The sequence below is a fragment of the Protopterus annectens genome, chromosome 9.part0, assembly GCF_019279795.1.
Source record: "Protopterus annectens isolate FY-2018-M chromosome 9.part0, PAN1.0, whole genome shotgun sequence".
In the NCBI taxonomy this organism is placed as follows: Eukaryota; Metazoa; Chordata; order Ceratodontiformes; family Protopteridae; genus Protopterus; species Protopterus annectens.
The window spans coordinates 119,143,393-119,165,628 of NC_056743.1; positions in this window are offsets into that span (position 1 = coordinate 119,143,393).

Below are 22,236 nucleotides of genomic sequence, written 5' to 3' on the forward strand. Positions count from 1 at the left end.
CTGTGAAAGCTGGAACACATATGACACCATTTTGTGTGCTCCTACATATGACCGTATAACCCATGAGGCATACAAGCTAAAACCCGCTAAAATACAGCTACAGCATGCATTCACAGAAGTACATTGTTATGCAGGTTGCTGCAGCTGCAGTCCAATGGTACCTGGAAGGACAGATACACTGATGGGACTTTGGGCATTCTTTCCCTTGAAATATGTAGGGCCGTGTGCTGCACTGTATTGTTTTGGACATTGCTAGGCTGGTGCTTCCCCTAATGACACACAGACGACTAATGCCAGACTAGCTAATATATCCAAGCCAACCCAGTGTATAAGTGCTTACTCTGCCTTAGCCAGTGAGTGAGTTGAAAATTCTTTTTATGGCTTCAGTGTTGTTGTTCCACCCTCTTTGATGGACTTGTCTTTCACAATTTCCCATGCCTTTTCATTTGCACAGAAGAACATATCAGTGACCTTTCTTCCTGTTCTAAACCAGTATTGTGGTTGCCCACAGCATCCTCACCCTCTACCAGTCCCTGACAACACTGGTCCTCATAATGCTCAACTCTGGCATCTTTGACCAGGAAGCAGATGATGTGTGTGAAGGGCCTGCAGTTATATATCATTCTGCTGTCAAGTGAACATTTTTAGACCTTGTTGCCCTATAAATGTACATCTGTGGGTGAAATATCACATCAGTCAATGGGTGTGTATGGTCTGTTGTGGGATACCCATGACCAACATCCCATTCATATTTATGGTTACCAGTTGCAGTTAATGTTATACACAGCTTCCCCTGCCTTTTTGTACAGCAGTTAATGGCTATGTCACCCTTTGTATTTATGCTATTGTTTATCACCTGCAGTTATTGCTATGCACACACCCTTATTTACATACTGTAGCCATGCCTCTATATATGACCCCGAAACACCATATCCCTTGCATCGTGTTTTCACAAGCCTTCCAATGTACAGGGCTAACCCCTAACATGCACAAGCAGATGGTGCAGTGTCACGCCTGTGTCAAGAGTTCAAAGCTGTAAAACACCACACAGTCTTTTTCACTGTCAGTTGCATCCACTGCAGGGTATGTCGTTCTTGCTGAGGTACTTTACCAGACAGGACTCTCTTCCTTAACATTGTGATATTCTAAAATTGTAGAATCTTTACAGAAATTCCTATATTTCACAGTTGTGTAGTAATAAATGTGTTGTACAAAATGCTGATGCTTCATATCAGGCTACCAAGAGCCATTTAGTACGGTGGCTTCATATCAGGCTACCAAGAGCCAGTTAGCATGGTGGCTATCCGAGTCATAGCTGACTAATCTGGCACCTAGTGGCCATTCCCTCATATAAAGTCCCACCCTCTCAACTCTTCAAATGAAGCAAAAAAAATCTTGCCATATGAAGTGCCTTTTTGAATGCAGGACAGGAACTCTCAACCATGCCCCCTGATACTTTGTGTCCAGAGGGCATGCCTGCCCCAATCTTGTTATGCTCTCAGTTACCATGCTAATGAATCTACTTACTGCCACTGTCTGTAAGTCCTTGCTGTTGAGCAGTGTCCTTACCCAAACATGTCAGTGTCAGCCTTGCACATTGTGGTGATCACAAAGCATGTGACCAATTTGCTTGCCTTTACCAAATGTGTACAATTGTAGCACTTTGTTACAGGGCTGTATGCTTGCTTTTGTGGCACAGAGCAACATTATACTAGTACCACAGTGCAGGGTTACATTGTAGGGCATCTGATTCACAAATGTGCATCTGCAAGCTGCCCTTTTATTTCGGGTGTATCTGAGTAAGTAGTCATGAGTGCTTCATCACTGTGGAATGAAGGGCTCCAGTGTGGTGTGCTTTGTGCACTGGAACCTTATGGAACAGCTGTTGGGTGAGGATAATGGCCCTCTTTGAAAGTGGATGTTTGGCATGAGCCTTCCAGGAAGGTTAGTGATGCTAGTGACATCACCCGTTCCATCTGTACCTACTATATGCCCGTGTTCATTTATCTGACAGACATCACTTACTGTCTTCCCCATCTACCCTTTTTTTGTAAATATTACAGAAGGTGTTCTTTCTATGAACAAAAGTAAAGGAAAAATCTTCCTTTCCCCCACCTATTGGACCTTTTGGCTACCTTGTATGTTTCCACTTTACTGCTTTCTGTCTATCCCATTTATATGTAGAATAGAGTTTGCACTTTGCTATACATAATCTCAATGGTCTACTCTAGGACGGCAGCGGGGTTGCAGCGGTTAGTGTTGTCACTTCACAGCAAGAGGCTCTCTGGTTCGATCTTCAGCTGGGGTGTCTTCTGTGCGGAATCTGCATGTCCTCCTCGTGGTCATGTGGGTTTCCTCCGGGCTCTCCAGTTTCCTCCCACATCCCCAAAGACATGCTGCAAGTGGATTGGACATGCTAAAATTGGCCCTAGGTGTGTGTGCGTGCATGTGTGTGCCTTCTTTGGAAGGTTGGGCACTGGGCTGGCAGTCAACACCATAAAAACTCCACTGCCAATCATGAGCAGACAAGGTGATCCACTGTCGCAACCCCTAACCGGGAAAAGCCAAAAGAGAGAGAGAGAGAGAATCTCAATGGTCTGCTCTGCAGCTATTCTACTTCTGGACAAGTATGAGATGTTGATATATCACTCTACATTGCACATGTGAACATACATTAACTTGGCCATGCTATCCTAATTTCATTGTGATGTCCATCACATCAATCTTGCAACCTACGGTAGCTCTCCTCCAACCATAGAGCATCCTGACTTTGCATATTCTGCTGTTGTTAATACCTTATTTAATTATGTTATCATTTGCTTGGATTACAAGTGTTGTTCATTGCCTAATACCCATCTGATTAGCACCGGAGCTCTTTACAGAGTATCCTACATGAGAATACGCTCTACATACCTGCACAACACACCTATAAATCTGGGCTACAGTGTTATGAAGCCATCCAGTCAAACGCCTTGCTTAAAATAGCCGTGGAAGTATGAGCCAAATCTAACTTAGATATGAAAGGCCCAGTGAGCTGCATACTGAAGCAAACTTCCTAGACCACATTTTGGTGTTTGCGACAAAGATGTCAAGAAGTTCAGTTTGAGAGTGAAGCTTGAGTGGTAAGTTTCTTGACATCTATGTTGAAAGCACCTAACATCCTAGATTATAGATTATGACTGAAAAGACCTGGTCATAATTCTTTGTAATCTATGTAGCCTTTTGTACCCCCATGTACTACAAAAGCTGAGAAAACATATAGTAACATTAAGAGTTTTACAGTTTTGTAGCTGCCACATGGGAAGCAGCTATCACAGAGGAGTGCAGTGGGAAGCTGTTCACATCAGTTATGTTAAAAAAAGTTTGATGTGCTTAACAGCTTCCCGCCACTATTGATGGTCACGGACTACTGTTAATTCTCTAGTGCATGACTAGAGCTTGACAGTGGTGATGGGAGCTTAGAACAAGCTTGTTAAGTACCTTACTGATATCAGAAAGGTATTGAACAAGTTTGTTTTTCCCTGATTTTGGACTGTAATTGTGGCACTCTGTGTATGACAAAGTTATAATACCACTGGAGAAAATTCAGTGTGAGCTGATCTGTGAATAGAGTATGCTGTCCTTTGACTTCTAGATAAGGACATGTAATGTAGAAGGTTCAGAGAAGGATAGAAACGATGGTACAGATAGTGAATTATAATTCACAGAGTGTCAGGTTAGAGCATCTACAAATCCAGTACCAGAAAAATGGAGGAAGAGGGACTCACCAGAAACACAAGGTGCTTGCAGAAAGGAGCTGACTGATGCAGTAAGTAAACTGTTTTTTAGCTGCTTATTAAATGGGCTCAGTAAAGGCAATAATTCAATTAGAATCACAACTTTTTAAAATCTATGCAATGCACTGTAGGTATTAGTGACCGTGACACACTTACTTGCTGCCACTTGCTCGAAAAGACAAGTGCTCTAATTCCCAGTAGCCCGATAGTAATTAACAACTAAGTCCTTCCACCACCCAACCCTATTAAACTATATAGTCCTATGGAGCCATAACTCTAATAAACCTAAAACTCCCACCCAACTCCTAACCCAAGTCCTTCCTCCCTAATCCTAAAACTCCACTCTCCCTCCCTAAATCTAAAATCCCTAATCACTCCCTAAACCAAAAACTCTGCTCCCTGTTCTTAATACTAAAGTTCCTGATTGCTCCTGAAACCTAAACCTCCAACCCCCGCCCTGAACTTAAATTCCCCATTTACTCCCTAACCCTAAAATCCTTTCCTGCTTCATAAACGTAAAACTACACTGCCGCTCCCTAACCCAAAATTCCCTGCTCCTCTGCCTCTGTAATCTTGAAACTAATTTCCTTCTCTCTAACCCTAGAACCACTTCCCAATCACTTTCCTAATCTCCACTTCTGCCTCTCCCACTCCCTCCCTATGGCTGCTGTGCTTTCCTGTCTCAGACTCAAATAACATGTTCAGGTAAGGTGTGGCAGCTGCTCAAATACGAGAGTGAATGTGAGCAGCGACCTGCACAAGATGCAGCATGATCGAGTCCCTGGCTTTCAGACAATGGTCTTTGAGTGCTTGGAACCTAAACTGTTATAGTGGAACCATTCGTAAGTGTAGACTAGAGCCTAATTGTACAACCAGAAAGATCAGTCTGCTGTGAGAAACCTTAAAACATATAGTACCATGTTTCCTGTTTTGCCACATGACCAGTAAGACAGCTTAGTATGTTGTATAGTAGTTTTAGTCATCAATTTGAGCTGAAGCTCAAAACTGACTGTATGTGCAACAAATATGTTATGACTGGTAGCCAAGTTATCTTGCCTGTATTTTAATTTAAAACTTTTTTTTTCTCTGTTAAACCCAGGATCTCGCCTATAAACCAGTACATGGCGAAATCAGTCTGCATTCACTGCTCCAGTGTAGCCTGCTACACAACTTCTGAATTCTCACTCAGTCTACTACTCTGGATATAAAAAAAAAATAGGAGAGTGAATATACACAGCTTGTTTAATTAGTCATTTATTAACTCTTCTTATAAGTTCAGCCACAATGAAGTGAATGAGATCTGAGGCCTTCTGGGTAGCATGGTTACTCTTCCCAGTGTGTCATGGGATTGCACACAAGCTTAGGGTTTTATTCTTAGATACTTATTTGACTAACACCACAATAAGGCAAACAAGCCATGGTTTTTCACACAGCAACTACTGGGAAGGAATAAAGTCTGTGGATGAGTGGACGGGGCAGAGAGATGCTCAAGAAAACAATTACCCACAACTTTTCTATGATAGATGAAAACTTTAGAAACTTGACTGATTAATTTCCCTCTGAACAGGATGCCTTTTACATTTGTGCGTATAGGAGGGGAGGCAGGTAGTGAACAAAATCACTGAGTTTTTCTTTGTTTATTGGAGATAAACAGAGAGAGAAACATATACACATGTGTGTATGTGTCTGTGTAGCAGGGTACACAAAACAATCAATCAAATACAAAATAAAAATAAATTTCCTTTAAGACAAAATTATTTCTCCATTGGTTTAATGTGATAAAGCACTAATTTTTCCCCAGATTGCCTGTGTTCTACCAGCAGCCCTGGCACTGAAGATGTTAGCATGAGATTGGTAAGAGTAATGTGGAAAGCATCATCTCAGGTAGAGGGGCCATAACTGGTCCACTAGAAGATGGTGATGACCATGCTCGCATTGTGGTATGTTGGGCAATTGGAGATGAGTACACATGGATGCAGACAACATACAGTGCAAATTATTTGCAAAAGAGATAGCTATAATAAGGGTAGGGACATACATTCATTAACAGCAAACCCAACCCTGACAGTGTATGATGATTCAGCTCCTAGGGGAAGGACTGGGCCAGTAAGTAGTTCTGCCTAGGTGGATTGAATGAGCTTATAAGGCTGCTGGAGGGAAATTTTTGATGTTGATTTTCAATGTACAGTTAGGGGCTCAAAAAATGATTTTGCTACATAATATCCCATACACATCTTACCAGTTTTAATCTACATCCAAACTCTGGCAGAAGAATGATTTTTTACTTTAAAATACAATATTAAATATTTAATTTTTATTAAGCAAGAAGGACAAAAAATCTTTAAACGTTAATATATATTAAAATACAACTGCCCATTTTATAATTTCAACAGGCATTCAGAAGTGTGAACTGTACAAATGTTACTGCATGGCTGAGGGCTTTTAAGAAAACTACCCCATAGGCTTATGTATCACAGTATCCTGGGAGTGCAGTAACATCTTTGCAGTACATACTGTTTCAAGTCTTATTGTGTACATAAATGTTTATTTTTTCCTTTATTTTTAATCTGTTACCTGGCTAGGTTGTCTGATCATTCAGCCATGAGCCAAGTCAATAGGTGAATACATCATATTTGAAAGTTGTACACACATTATAATAATTACAAGTGTATAGTAATCACATAATCTGGTAAATGACAATATAGAATGGTTTTAAGTTGAGTACAAAGTCATGAGTGTAATTTATATAACATTTCTCCAAAATATTGCACTGGTAGTGATGTAGCACTATTAGGAATGTGTGGCTTTTGCTTGGGTAACAGTATGACATTGAATTTGCGATTTTTGTTGTGCATATTACATAATTTAATTTTTATTGCTTACAGATCATCTCTGGGGAAAAGCAACTTTAAATCAAATAAAACAATTTATTATGCAATTAATTTTACTCGTTATGCATCTTACTTTCTGTTGTTCTTGCTGCTGTGTGTCATAAGTCCATTTGTATTCCTCAATAAGATATTGTACTAGTTTCTTTCTGAATTTTGTTAAAGTTAATATTCTTTATATTCTCTGGTGTGCATTTCTTTGAAAATGCTTTCATCCTACTGCCATCAAGAATAATAGCCCTGTGAACATGATTGGGTTGTTCGCATTTGATCAAAGGGATAGACAGTTTCCCTTTGCTTAACGTTAAAAGCCACTGTGGACAGAGGAATGGTCTAAAAGATTGAAAGTTATGCCATTGACAGGAGTCCAGCTGTTTATGCATGGATACCCACTCATTTTTTTTTTTTTTGTAGTCTTGTACAGTGGTACATTTGTGGCATGGCTGTCCACGTTTTTAGTGTAATACAATGGTGTTCCTTGGGACGAAACAGAAATAAACCAGCAAATTTCATTTGTTGTTTCCTATAGCCTTTTCATGTGTTCTGCATTGATTTCAGGGCAGATGTAGGTAAGCAATTTTCTGTCTTAAGATTTGACATACCTGCTATAGCGTTCTTTGCTTTTTGGTATAGCAAACTTGTGTACTTATAGGCTATTCCATGATGGAGTACTGCTTGCTGTGTGTTATCTTGGCTGTGAAATGTCTGAACATTAGATATTGAGAATGCCAGAAGGATGGCAGATCTTTAAAAAACAGGACAAAGCTGTGCTTTACAAAGTGGCTAGTTAACAAATATGACCCCCCTGCTAAGAAAACTGCAGAATATTGAACAATACGCAGTATTAAAGTGCATTATGTACATTTAAAACAAAGTGAATTCACAATCTGACATAGGTATATCGAGATCTATGGGCTGTTATTTGTCATTATTCTGTGTGTAACTAGATAAGCTTTGTACTTCTTGAATTTATTACAGATGAACTTTTTACTTCCTGAGCTCAACAGTCTGATTTTCTGGTACTCCTTTAAAGTACGAACATTAACATTTTACAGACTCTCTTTTAAAAAACACACATAGACCAATATTTTATGACCTATAAAAACCAGAATAAAGGGAGTGCAGTTCCTTCATTGCTGTACAGTGGATAAACAAGTAAGCTGGTCCCTCCCAACCTTTCACAAGGGGTCTTTCTTGCATAATTCCCAAGATAACTTTCTGACTCAGAAACTGCCAGTAATTCATGATGAAGTAATGAGCTGTTAAAAAGAAATGTATCCATTTCATGCCAGTACAGACTGCAGCCACTGCTTTTTCTTGTGTGCAGCAACACTCAGAATATATCCATCAACAGTTGAAGGAATGATGGACTAGTTTTCAGTGGAGCTGACACAGGTATTCTACATTATCTGCCCACCTACCTTTGATTTTAAAACAGGTAATCTATGCAATGTTACTCTCTGGCTATTCTCAATCAACTCTCAGTATGTATTTATCCTGGCGTCTTATTGGCACACACTTCACTTCATTGGTTTACCATTTCTTAACCAACAATCAGGGAAAATCAGTCAGAAGGCCTGAAACCACAGTTGGCTCCCCAAGCATCTTCTCAAGTCTGCCATTCTAACTTCCATCTATGGCCTGATTGCTCTGCTGACCATTAATTCCTGAGTCATAATACCATCTGGCCTGTAACAGCCAGATTTTCCTAGGAGTCGGTTATAACTTGCAATATCTCCTGTAACTTATTACCGCACTTTTACTTCTCACAGTGCTCTCAAACCACAAAGATGCAAGCTGTCTTGACCCTGCATAGTTTAAAATAATAAATTAAAAGTGTAATATAAAGGAAAAATAATTCTCATCCCAGAATGATGTATACAGTTCTAATCAGTGCACTGTCTTCTTCACAGCAACTTCCTCCTTTTGCTTACAAAAATGAAGAGACCATATCGTTATATACATGTTATATGGCTAATAACATCATTATTCTTTACGTTAAATTGCCACTGTTTCCTTCATGCATATTCAATAAACCATTTGGTTAACTGCTATAATACCACCCATATATATATATATATATATATATATATATATATATATATATATATATATATATATATATATACACACATATATATATATATATATATATATATATATATATATACACACACACACACACACACACACATATATATATATATATATATATATATATATATATATATATATTATGCACAGTGAAGTCATTCTTAATATTTAAGTCATTTCTCAAAGAAGACTACCATGTTTAACAGCCATGATCTACCATTAATGAATCCAAACTGGGTTGGGTCCAGAGTTTGGAGATTACCTATGTCCTTGTTAATGAAGTGCAGAATAATTCTTTCCATGGCCTTGCAGATGAGGCTAGTCAAGTTTATGGGCCTGTAATTCCCTGGGTTGGTTAATGGTACCCATTTATGCAGAAGGAGTTGCTGTCTTCCATTCCACCAGAGCAAAGCCAGTTCGCATGCTGCGGTTAAACACGAATCCAAGTGAGTCTGCTAGGTTATGTTTTAAGCCCTTTAAAAGGCAACCTGGGATGTTGTCTGGTCCTATTGATGCCGTGTGTTTGGCCTTGGAGAGCGCCGGGATGACCTGCTCTCTTGAGATAATAGGCTGAGGAATGGTGGCAGGTATTCTTTTGGGGATGACTGGAGGGGACAGGGGGTTGGAATTTACTCCATATCTGTCAGCTAGCAGGTTGGCTATTATCTTCTGGTTGAATATGGGTAGTGCCATCCACAACCAGTTCTGAAGATAGCTGTGTATTCCCTTTTAGATTTCTGACATATTAAAGAATGCCTCATGATTATTCTTTGCTAGAGATGCTATTTTTGCTTTGTAATTAGCTTTGGAGGGCTTGACAAAGATCTCTAATTTGTTTGTTGAAGCTAAACAGGGATTTCTTCCTCTAGTGAGCCAGTTCCCACTTGTTCTTGGACAATAGCTTCTTCTCTTGTTGTATTGCCTGTTTATACTAGGGGTCTGCCAGGGTGGCTTGTTTTTCAGCAAGACCTGGTTTTAATCCAGTCAGGTATAGCTGATTCTATGCAATTCCTTAAATGGTTATAAGGGGCATTGGTGTACACCTCTGCATAGGAGTCCATGTTATCTGTATTCAAGGGGGCTCTAAAACTCCTTATACCATCACTTAGTAGGAGGTAGTTTGTTTTTGAAAAATTATTAAGCATTTTTGAGCTTCAGGGGCATTTAGTCTTATAATTACATTGGACAAGACTGATTTGTGGTCTGATATTACCAGGTAGGACATCGCATTGGGAATGCAATGGTCTCCCATATTAGTGAGTAATATGTCCAGAACATTTGAGCCTCTTGTGCATATGCTGACTAGCTGTTCCAGACCATTTGCATTGAGAAAGTCCAAGAACCTCTTAGCCAGTGGCAAAGGAAAAACACCAGACTCCTGCAGCAGACCACAACTGAAATGAATGGACTAGAAACAGCACAGTTGAAAAACCAAGTGTAGTTTAATTTCTAAAAGTGCTTTCACCTTCATTAAAGGCATCGTCAGAGATAAAATCAGAAATCTGATTTCTGGAGGAGTCTGGTGTGTTTCCTTTGCCATTGGAGTTTCACCTTATATTGGGCAACCTATAAGTGGTTACCAACCTCTGAGCCAGCATGTTTGTGGTCATGTATGTTTCCCAGTCAGTGGTAGGATAATGAAAATTCCCCATTATTAAGGTGTTGGCCTGTATGGCAAGTGACTCCAGTAAGTCCAGATATGCGGTATGCATATCCTGTTTCATCTCAGAGGACCTTTAGCTAGCTATGGTGTAGTAGGGGGCCTTGCCTCTAGTTAATTGGACATGGAATAGTTCAAGAAAGTCATACTGTCTGACCAGTGTCAAGGTGTACTTATACTTAATGACACTCAGTTCGTGCTCTGAACGTATGGAAGACATTGTAGCCCTGCACAGCTGGGATGTTTTCCATGCCTCTGAACCATGTCTCAGTGACTGCACAGACATCAGCATCTTTCAAATTGAGGAGTGCTTCCAGTATCTGAAAGCCTAGAAGAGACAGGTGCAGACCATCTCTGGCAAAACAGTGTGGCATGTTGACCATGTCTTCCCATGCTGATAGATATGGAATCGCCTTGGAATGACACCCGAAGCTAAGCCAATTGTTAAAGTCGATCATTTTCTGTTTGTATTGTGGCATCATCCTTGGAGAAGGTAAAATGCTGCTTAAGGCTAGGCTTATATCTGCCTGTGACACACAAGCAGAAAGCTCATTCATGTCTCTTTTCATATAGTCCAGTGACCTCTAGTCATTCGCCCTACATGGACTATGACAGAGTTGTACTAGTACTTGTGGTTGAGTGACTGAGGTGCTTGAGTCAACTGTGTCATCTGACAGGCAGCTAACTGTAACCTGCTCCTTATACAGCCTGGAAAGGGGAACATCCAAGTGTCTCACAATGGAGTAATCTATGACCAATACATTAGGTTTTGTGGTGTTTATGCCTTATGGGCTTATTTGGTGAGACACTGTTGCATGTGTTATGTGTTGTGGTTGTTTTTTGCATTGTTATGTGTGTAAGTGGTTTTCTTTTGTGAGGTCTGTGGTCTTCTGTTTCTTTTAAGTTACTAGCGAGTACCTCCACATATGTGGCTTTATGTGTCATGTCCTTATTTAATGTGGGAAGTGCATGTGTGCTGACTACCTGTTTGGCCTTTGATTTGTCCTTATGTGAGAGTCTTGCCTCCAATTTCAAAATATAACTACATCTCTCACATAAAGTATTTGTGTAATAAATAAGTGGTTGTCAGTATAAATGAGGCAATCGCTACATTGCCTAAGGATTCCCATGTCTGTCATGCTGGCCAGAGAGATGATGGGAAACTCTCCATGCATGATAGATGGCTCTTACTATATGTTTTATTAGGGAGGGGAATGGGTTAATTTGACAGGACTGTGCTGGTAGCATGAGACTATAACAGGGACCTATACTTTGTGTAGGCTAAGGTTGATCAATAAAGCAACGCTGCTCAGTGCACAACTGAGTTGCTCCTAGAGCAGCAGAAAAGCTTGGAAGGTTTCACTGACAGCTGTTTAGGGTAAAACTGAGCTTCTAGGCATTTGCATCTATACAGGGCACTGATAACCACTGCTGAGCAAAGAGCAGCACCTCTCAAACACGAGGTTTAAACACGAGCAAAGAAAAACAAATTTTAAGCTAACTACCAATCTGGAAAGGTCACAACAAGCCTTCTACAAGCAGTTCCCAACTCAGACAAGTTAGATCAGCACACTTCTGCCACAAGGGTACAGAAAAACACCTTCTTAGTGTAGAATAGCTGGTTTGGAGTCCAAGTATAACAATACCAGGCAAACTAGCTACAACTAATGCACATAATGTAATACAGTGCAATTAACTACTTAAAGTAGCAGTAGACAGTTCATTTTTGCTATAAAGTGTAAAAATAACAGCAAATAGCTAAACTGCAGTCATAGTATATAAGCGAAGTCCAACAAATATTTTTTTTGGCTTTTCACTAGTGAATTGCTCCAGGTGAAAGCAGATTCACAGCAATCAGTAGCAATGTTGTCAAATGACGAGCAGCTCTGAATATGTATGTCAAAGCCTGTGCAAACATGAGGTTCAAATACGAGCAAAGAGAAACATGTTTTAGGATAACTACCAATCAGGAAAGCTCACTATAAGCCTTCCACGAGCAGTCCCCAACTCAGACACTTAAATCAGCACACTTCTGCCACAAGAGTGCAGAAAAACACCTTATTGTAAAATATCTGGTTTGGATCACAAGTGTAACAAGACCACACAAACTACCTACACCAGCCCTGCAACTAACAGAAACAATGTAATACCGTGCAATTAAATACTTAAGCAGCAGCAGACAGTACATTTTTGAGAATGATGAAGTACAGTCACAGTGTGTAAGAGAAGTCCAAAAAAAATGCGTTGAGCCCTTTTGTGTGTTTCCCAGCTCAGATAGACCAGGTTGACACCTACTACCACTAGATGAATAATCCCATTTCTCCTAATGTAAAAGCCCAATAAAGGAGTGTCCAGAGTGAAATGCTACCACAAACAAGCTTAAAAGATATGAAATGCTACCAGAAACAAGCTTGAAAGATATGAAATTCTACCACAAACAAACTTAAAGATACAGATACAACAGCTTACTTTAAACAGCTTATAAAAGCGTGAGCATTCAAGAAAAGTATTTTGCATAGTATAAATGAGCCAAGAGCCACTCATTTGTATAGAATGTTTAAAGGCATAAAAAACAAGATAAGCTGATAAATAAGCCCTCCAGCCAATAAAACTACATGTAGAAATCTCAAGTGTTTCCCCAACCTAAACAGGCCAGGCTGCCTCCAAGTGCACTAGATAGAAAATCCACTGACCTCTTGATGTAAAAACAAGTGATTGCTAATGTGTAAAAATACACTACTTTATCCAACAGCTAGCTAGATAATTATTTCAGATCAATAAATCAGTAGAACAGAAAATGACAAGTTTATTGCACTTTTTCAGTATAAGCACAAAGGAAGACAAATAATTCAGTATATCAACAGCAGTGTAGAAAGGGAGGAGCTTATTAAGTTCAGTTTACAGTAGGGGTGGACAGCTTAAAATCACCACATTTAAAAAGCAGTTCAGCAAAGGAGAGAGAGGGTAGGTAGGAAAAAAGAGCAGGGAATCATGAACAGGGCTTTAGTTTATGCAGGCTTGAAATCTTTTCAGCAAAAGACAAAGACCCAGAAATTCACTGTGCATTTATTTATCATTCAAGAGACAATTAACCAAAGAAAAACGTGAAATGTGCAGCCTGGATAATTTGTGTGTGTCTCTCTCGCATAGAATAAAAACACCAGGCTAAGCAGATTTCTTAAAACAGAAAAAATGGGGCAGGTAAAACAGAAAGCAGCACTATCAATCACAGACTAAAAATGTAGGTTTACTTTCCCACCAGGGAATCACCAGTAGTGTTTTACTTTATGCAGGCTTGAAATCTTTTCAACAAAAGACTTGTGATTCTTCATCTGTAAATATTTCTGTGTTTAGGGACTTCTTTAAAGCAAACTTTCTTCATTTACTTGATGACTTAATTAAATTTCACTATAATCTTTCTTCAATGATTTCTATTGCTAAAGCTGCTGGTTGTGCTTCTGGCTTATCATGTTAAACAGTTATTTTCATAAGATAGTTCCTATCTACACCAAATAAAATGAAAAGTTTAAAAACAAGCCTCTGTCATGCAGTACCTGAATAACTAAATTATATGACAATAAAGTACCTATTTCATGCCTATAACAGCTCTCACTGTACATAACTCAAGAGCATATTTAAGCAAAGTAATAAAGAGCTTAAGTAGGAAACTTGAAGCTGAATACAAACTTAAAATAGCTAACAAAGTTATAAATAAGTGCAACTCTTTAGTTATATCAGGAAGGTAAGAGCTAACACACAACAATATCTGTGCTAGTCCAAAATAACGATTTTTTATCATGTGGTTTTAGTCATGTGAACTTGTTTTAGGTATAAAAAGAAGTGTTTTGTCTTATGTAGTCATTTGCATGATGAAGCTTTGATGCGAAAGTGTTAAACCTGCAACATTCCTATTAAATGCTGACTTTTAAGTTATACTGTTTGGCTGTGGTTCTGGATAATTTTGTTATCTAGTCCACAATAACACTGACCACTCTGGCCTAAAGGTAATGGCTAATATCTTAGCTGACAAATATAGTGCAATTGTTTTTCTACCCACAGTTAATTATTCCACATATTCGACAGTCCTAGCCACACCCTTCAGTTACTTTGGAACAAGTCCTAGACAATGCTCTCAAAAGCTAAGAACATGTCATCTATGGGTCCTGATAATATAATAGGCTACCTGATTCTCAATACAAATTATGGCCTATTTCAACCCTTATTTAACCTCTTTAAAATCTTAAAATCCTGGACCCTCATCAGTTTTTGGCTTTATGAAAAGGAAGGTCCTGCCACTTCAACCTCAGTAATTTCTTTGAAAAAGAAACCAAAGCAGTGGATAGTAGTTGCACAGTATATACAGTATGTCTGGACTTGGCAAGGCCTTTGATACAATTATCCATGCAGGCATTATTGACAGATTTGCAGATCAGAATATAAATCCTTATGTTGGATATTGTCTAGCTAACTGGTTGTCTGACAGAGCAGGTGTGGTTGGAGCTGTTGTGCAATTTCTGAAAAACAAAATTACCAGTGGTGTACCACTGGGCTCAGTACTGGCCCTTATACTTGGTATCAGTTTCTCAGACCTTCAGGTCAGCACTGCTAGATTATGATTATCTAAGTTTGCAGATGACTGTAACTTGGATGGTTTAATTCGATCTTCCTCTGACTCACAAGTCTTCCATCTTGGGTAAGACCATTTAAATATCTGGTGTATGCACAATGCTTTTAAATTAAATGTGAAAATGTAGTACAGTTCATTTTAGTAAACAAACTATTTTCTCATTCTATGACTGTGACACATGCCTCCCTCAAATCTGACACTGTTGTCAGGGATCCAGGTAGACTTTCTGATAATTCTTTATTTTTTAACCATCATGTCTCCATAGGTAGTTCAGGAAGCCTTCTATCTGGCTGTTCTATTTTCTAAAAACATCTCCTTTAGATTCAAGGAAGTCTTGATTCCCTTTACTCATGTCTCACCAGACACATTACTGAATGTAATGCCCCTTTTGGAGTGTACTTGTCCAATCATATGCCCGGACTTACAGATTTCAGAGATTCCTAACTCAGTGATCAGTGGCCACAAAAATTAAAGTTATCAGAGCTGACTGGCAGCACTCTCTCTGTAATTGGTCTGTTATAGACTGCTTCATAACGATCTGTGTCTAACCTTTTGAACCATAAAAGATCTAACCCTATTTGCTTTTTAAAATGTGACAAACTGCTTGCAATAGTATAAGGGGGTACTACACACTATCACAGAATAAACAGTTCCTCAAATACCTGGTTAAATGAATTAAACCTTTATCACCAGATACATAAAGCATGTTGGCATGATAGATTCAAATCCCAACATGTCCTGCACATCTAGAAACAACTTCCCTACATATCAGAGTATTACCGTACCACCTTCAAGGTGTAATCCTAGATAATTGTATGGGTAACCTTAGATTCTATTTCACCATCTATTTTGTGTTGCCTCCGTGAGACCTGAGGGAATTTTAGAATATGGTCTGTTGGCTAGACTCATAATGGTGTATTTATAATTGCCCAGTACTTACCTATGAAGCTATGAAGTAGAAGTAGTGAAAGTAGCAATAACTAAGGAATATGCAATGTTGTAGCTACCAGAAAGCAGGTTTAGCAGATAGATTTTCAGTTTGTTTTGAAACATATGGCATGTTTCACTACTCCACAGTGAGGCAGGCATTGAATCACAGAGTTTGGGCGCTAGTTCTGTTGAGTGCAAGCAAACTTTCTGTCAGGGTTATAGAATAGTAAATCATTTAGAAGCAACCTTGGGTGGTACTAAGAGTGCCTCACTGAGAGCTTTTGTGTGAAAAAGGAAAAATGGGTGTAATTTAAGCAGTTTATAGAGAATTGGTCCTAGGAGCAGGTCTACTCTGTGCTGGATAAAAAAATAATTTAGTATTTCTTAACATTTAACAGTGGTGTTCATAACGTAAATCAAGACTTGTGAACCAACATATTTTGTTAGACATCATCTGGAGGGGGATCTTTTTTTTGTGGGGTAGCAAAAAAAGAAAAAGAGAGGCTTTACTTGAATTTTGTCCCAAAAAAGACTTCATCTGTTGCTTTATCTTCTGGGGTGAAGAAATAAGAACATTTCCAAGCTTAGAAGAATACTTTGCTTTTGTCATTTTTATGTGATGTAAAAAGTTTAATGCTTAGTCCAGACATATCCCATGCTACCTGAATAAGATAGTGCTCTTAGCATTATTGGTAGAACTGATATGGACTTCCCAATCTTTCAGTGCATTCACTAGCTTTTCCTGGCTCCCAGATACCATAACACTTTTTTTTGTAGTTCAGAATAAGACACATCTGAAGGCGAGTTACCTATGAGCCTAGATGGGCAGGGCCATGTTCTACAGATGTAATTGTTGCAGGGTAGGTGGTTTGTTTGTGTCTTTCGGCTTTTCCCGGTTAGGGGTCGCCACAGCAGAACTCCGGTCCGCTAATGATTGGTAGTGGATTTTTACGTACCGGGTTACCAGCCCTGACCTAGCACCTAATCCTTCCCTGATTTAGCACCCCTGAACTCCTCTGTGTTGAGAACCAAAAAAAAATAAAAACGTCCACTCCATTGTCTGGTTCTTTAAGGACAGTTGAGTTAATTCTCCCTGATCTGCACTCTTCAACTTAAGAGTTAAGGAGCAAAACAAATCTGTTCTTTATTCCCCAGTCTCCCAAAATGGTGCTCCTAGTAGGTAGGACCAGTAGGTCCATTGGCTTGTTTTGTCCATTTTACGCTCCTCAGCTTAAAAGGAGCAAAAACTTTTTCTGCTTTTGCTTTTTAAAATGCAGGAAATGACTTGCTACAGTTGCTATACCACACCCACTGAGTGCTTCAGTGTTTCAACCCTCAGTTACACCAATTACAATAATGCTGGTATTGTAATAAAGACCCACCGTGCTTCCTAAAACCTTGTCCCTGGGGCAGCCATTACCTTTGCCTCACCCTTGCTAAACTACTTTTTGGAAGGGTTGGAAGGACAGTTAGAAGTATACATCGCAGCATTTTGCTCAAGAATTCTGAACAAAGCCAAAAATAAGGGGAGAGACAAAGTCTCAGAAATCAAGGACAGATGTCCTTCCATATCACTGTTGCAGTATTCTTTACAAAAGGGATTCCCTGCCAAGGGGAACCCAATATCCGACCAGTATACCTAAGCCTTTCCATTTTTATAAATATTATACATCATGTGTCTGCTCCCCGCTGAAGGTGTAGGGCATAAAGTTAACATACACACCTCAGAACCATTTTGTTGCCAGTCCAAACACCATTCTAGATCATCTGTCTGAATGTTCTCCCTTCTGTACTGGTTACAGAGCCATGTTTCCGGTAAGTTCCCCATTGTGGTTTCTTCTTATCTTTTTCTCTTAATTTTTGTGAATTTACATGTCATCCAAAAAGATAAAATGTCAGTTTGGGAGGCAGATGCCTCATAAAGATAATCACAAGCAGTGTCTTTTCAGTTTGGGTGCATCTCACGTCCATACGCAGTGTTCTATCTGCCAAGCATTTTTCCCTAATACCCAATGTTGTTGTGTCTCTTCCTTGTCCATTTACCTGGAGAACCAATTTTTTGGCACACAGTGCTATGGTGGAATTTTCCTATCTTAAAGGTCAAGCTGCCTGCTAAGAAAAGGTCAAGAGACTTAGGTCTGAGTTGGCTGCTGTTCTTCCTCCCCAGACACCTCTTTTGAGACTGGCAAAAGCCTAGTGGATCACCTGGTTATAGTCGGTTTCCTCTGCTGCAAATCTATTGAAGGTTAGCATGGATCCAACCTCTCGCATGTCCTCAGGGGGCTCTGAAAACATCCACTCCAGATGTTGAGTGGGAACCTCCACTGATATTTTGAAAAGGACAGAGGGGGATACTACAGATATTTGTTCAGAAGGAGATTCCTACTACGTTGATTAAGTATAGGCAAGGGTCTGAACCTCCTAGGGTATTTAGGGCAGACATCCTTCAAAAGAAAAAAAAAACAACGTTTGCCCTGCTGCTAAAGATGGCCAGCATGAATGGCAGCATTTTTTTGTTTAATGCATTGAAGACCTTAAAGCCTCCTCAAGGAGGTTCTATCCCTGTTACCCCTTCTTCTTCTACCCCACTCAAGAGTCCCAGATTGCAGGACTCCTCTGAAGAGGATTTGGATTCTGGGGAAGAATCTTTGGCATATTCTTCTCAGATCCCTTCTCTCTTGGATTATGGCTCTGAGAAGAAAGATTTTATTAGCCCAGATTCTCCCTTGGAAGAACTCCCCTTGGGGATACTATTTTTCACATGATGTAATATTTTAAATGGGACTGATCTCAGGTTTCTGACATTCAAAAGAGGTATTACAAGCTCCTCCAGATGGAGTCCCCAAGCCCTCTGTGGTCCCTCCAGTCTTGGTTGCCCTTTTAGATACTTTTTTTAACAGCCTCTGTGGCCCCAGATTTTCAACCTGTAGCCCCTAAGAAACCTAATAGATTTTACAGGATGCCTGATGAGTGGAATTTCCTATACAAATATCCTTCTGCTGACCTTTCTGTAGTGCCTGTCTCATCTGATAAACCCTCTAAACTTTTGCCATCTACTAAACTACCCATTTTAGATAAAGACAGTAGAGATATGGAACGGCTAGGTAAAAGGGTATATACTGTCACCACCTGGGTTTTTTTGGGCTATTAATTACCAGACCCATATGACCAGGTATGTTTTAGCACTTCTTTCTCAGGCTTCCCAGGCAATATCTGACCTCCCTGATTCTGAAGGGAAGGCTTTGGCTCCCTTTACTGGGATCTACCTCTCAGGTAGCTCACCAATGTATTAAATGTAGTTATGATGCAGCCGCTGCTGGGTTTGGTTCTGTTTTGAGATTTTAATCTTGGCTTCAACTCCAGCCTTTTCCTGATGATGATGACGCTAAATTATTGGATTCACCTCTTGATAATAAGAACCTGCTTGGTTCTGCTGCTGCTGAGATTTTAAGTCTCCTCAGGATAAAGATAAAGCGTTGCAGGAAATAAAGCAAGATTCTGTATGACAGTTTGCTTCCCCTTTCCTTGAGTCAGATTTCCTTATCTCTTCATCTTTCCCTGTCCCTTCCCAGTTGGTTAGGGGTCACTCAAGATTCTTGGGTTCTGTCCATCACCCATCAGGGATACTTCATGGTATGTAAAGTCCTTCCTTCTTTTCTGGACATCTGTCAACTTCCTCAGGAACAGCTTCCTTTCTTTCCAGACCTGTTCCAGGGTGAGGGTGTCTCTTCGTACTAATCTTTCTTTAATGCCCAAGATGATTAGTGAATTGTCGTTTAATCAGGTCTATTAATTTATCCTCCCTTTTTCCTTCTCCACAGTCTGCTAGTGAGAAAGTTCTAAACACCTTGGATTTACATAGACAGCTCAAATATTATTTGGATAAGACTAAAACCATTATCAAATCTGAGCAACTTTTTATTTCTTTTCAGTCCAGATCTCTGGGCTTGGCTGTTTCTAAGCAAACCAAGGTCATTCCTTTTTGTTAATCCTTTCACGGAAAACATCTTTCTGCCTTTCTAAAGATTTATTCTACTAGGGTTGTTGCTTTCCTGGTGCTTTTTTGTAAGGATTGGATATCAGTTCCATCTTTGAGACTGCTACTTGGACCTCTGTCCATACATTTACCAAGCCTTACAAACTGGATGTTGTTTCCAGATCATGAGCTAGTTTTGCCAGAGCTACCCTGCATGGGTTTCTTGAGAGCTTTTCTGGACTTCCTCCTCCCAAGTTTCCTCTTGAACTTTTGTACTTTCCCTTTTGTAAAGAATACTGCAACAGTGATATGGAAGAACACAGTACAGTTGTGTAAAATCTTTCCTTAATAGTAGATGTCTTTCTCGTCAGTGTTGCAGTATTTGGTTGTTCCCTCCTCACCCCTTCTGCTCTGCTGCTCTCTTTCTCTCTTCTTGGCCTGGAATTCCTTTCCTTTTCTCATTCTGGATGCACATGCTCCACCTTATTCCTTATACTGTTGTTCCTCCTGGGGCTTTTTAATTCTGAAGTATGTACGTCCGTATGCCACGTTTATGCCCTGCACCTTGAGCGGGGAGCATACTTGTGATGTATGACGTCTATAAAAATCTGGCCAGATGTTAGGCTACCCTTGGCAGGAAATCCCTTTTATAAAAAATACTGCAACAGTGAAGAGAAGGATATCTACTGTTATAAGATTTCAAACAACTGTACTTTCTTCTAGTGCTGGCCGCATGATCAATGAACTGATCCCACCTTAAGCTCAAAGTTTGTGTTGGATAGATATCTACAAAGCTAGATGAAAAGCTAGGCAAGTAACACCAAGTTAACACAATGAACAGGCTAGAAATAAAAAGAGCATAGAACTCCTTTTGGCCTGTTCAGAAATTTATTTTTCATTTCATTTTTCAGTTCATTTAAATGTTTATAGATTCAGACTATCTTTTTAATACTAAAGGTAGAGAGAGAACAATATGCTTACTCATCACAACTACTGCTTTGTAATAGGTTACATTCCTAATTATAGCTTTTGGTATCAGAATTTTTAAATGAGTAATCATAATAAAATCATATCAAATCAAATCATAATAAAAATCTAAATAAGTAAATACACAAATCTCAAATTGTGTTGTAATAAATTATCTAAAACTGGTCAACCTTATTAGTCCTCATAAAATAGGACTTTGATCTGCATTCTCATAGCCAGTGATGAGATGGATTTCACAGAAGGGTAGGATGCTAGGTACAAGTATGCCTACCTCACATTCCTAAATTCATGCTGGTAATGCTAGCACTGCCTTTTGGGGTCAACATAACTATCAAACCATGCAGTAAGGCACTCACAGCTCTTTAAGATGAACAACGCCAAGGTTGTGAAGGCCATAACAGGCTCATATGCTCTTAAATGAAGGCCTCATCTATGCCAACCATCAGAGTAAATCCAACTAAAAATGGGTGATATGACCATAATGAGAGAATCCTGTCAAAAGCATCACCATGGAATTATGGATATCTTGCAGATGGTTGATATCAGTATGAAATTGCCTGATTTATACTGCATTATTATCTAGATGGCTGTAGACTACCACATAAATGACCACTGCAAATTCTTCAAGTTTATTAGGCATTTAAGCTGAAACATCTATCAAGCACAATAATATGAGGTTTTAGCCTTCTAACCTTGGCTGACACATTGTCTTTCAATAACAGCATATTGTCTAAAACATGCTGAAATCAGACATTTATGATTCACGGTCAAAATTATACTCCTTTAAAAAAATATGTGAGAGTAGTGTGAAGCCAATGAAGACCAAAATGTTTTCACCTCAATAGTTATGTCTCTTTTGACATAACTGAGCTTCAATTTTTTTTTTTTTTTGCAGTAATATATTTTGTATTATGCTGTATATGTTGCCCTGTTTGCTTTCAAGCTTTTAATGCATTTCCTCACATTATAGTGTTTAATTTTAGTCTCATAGCTTACCCATCCTCTATTTATTATGCCTGCCTCACTGTCTACTTTGTACTGTTCAATGTGTTTGTCATTTTGCTTTATTGTATTATGTCTGCCTACATTTTTCTGGTGCCTTCTTCCATGAACCTCTATAGAAAAATGAATTTTCCCTGTTTGAGATCCCTGATTGCCAAAGAATAAAATCAGTAAATAAAACCATTCTGGGTGTAACACACATTATTTGTTCAAATACGCTAAGATGAAAATGAGTAAGTCAGACTCCAAACCATTCTACTCAGAAATGTTAGTAATGAATAATATAATCTATAAGT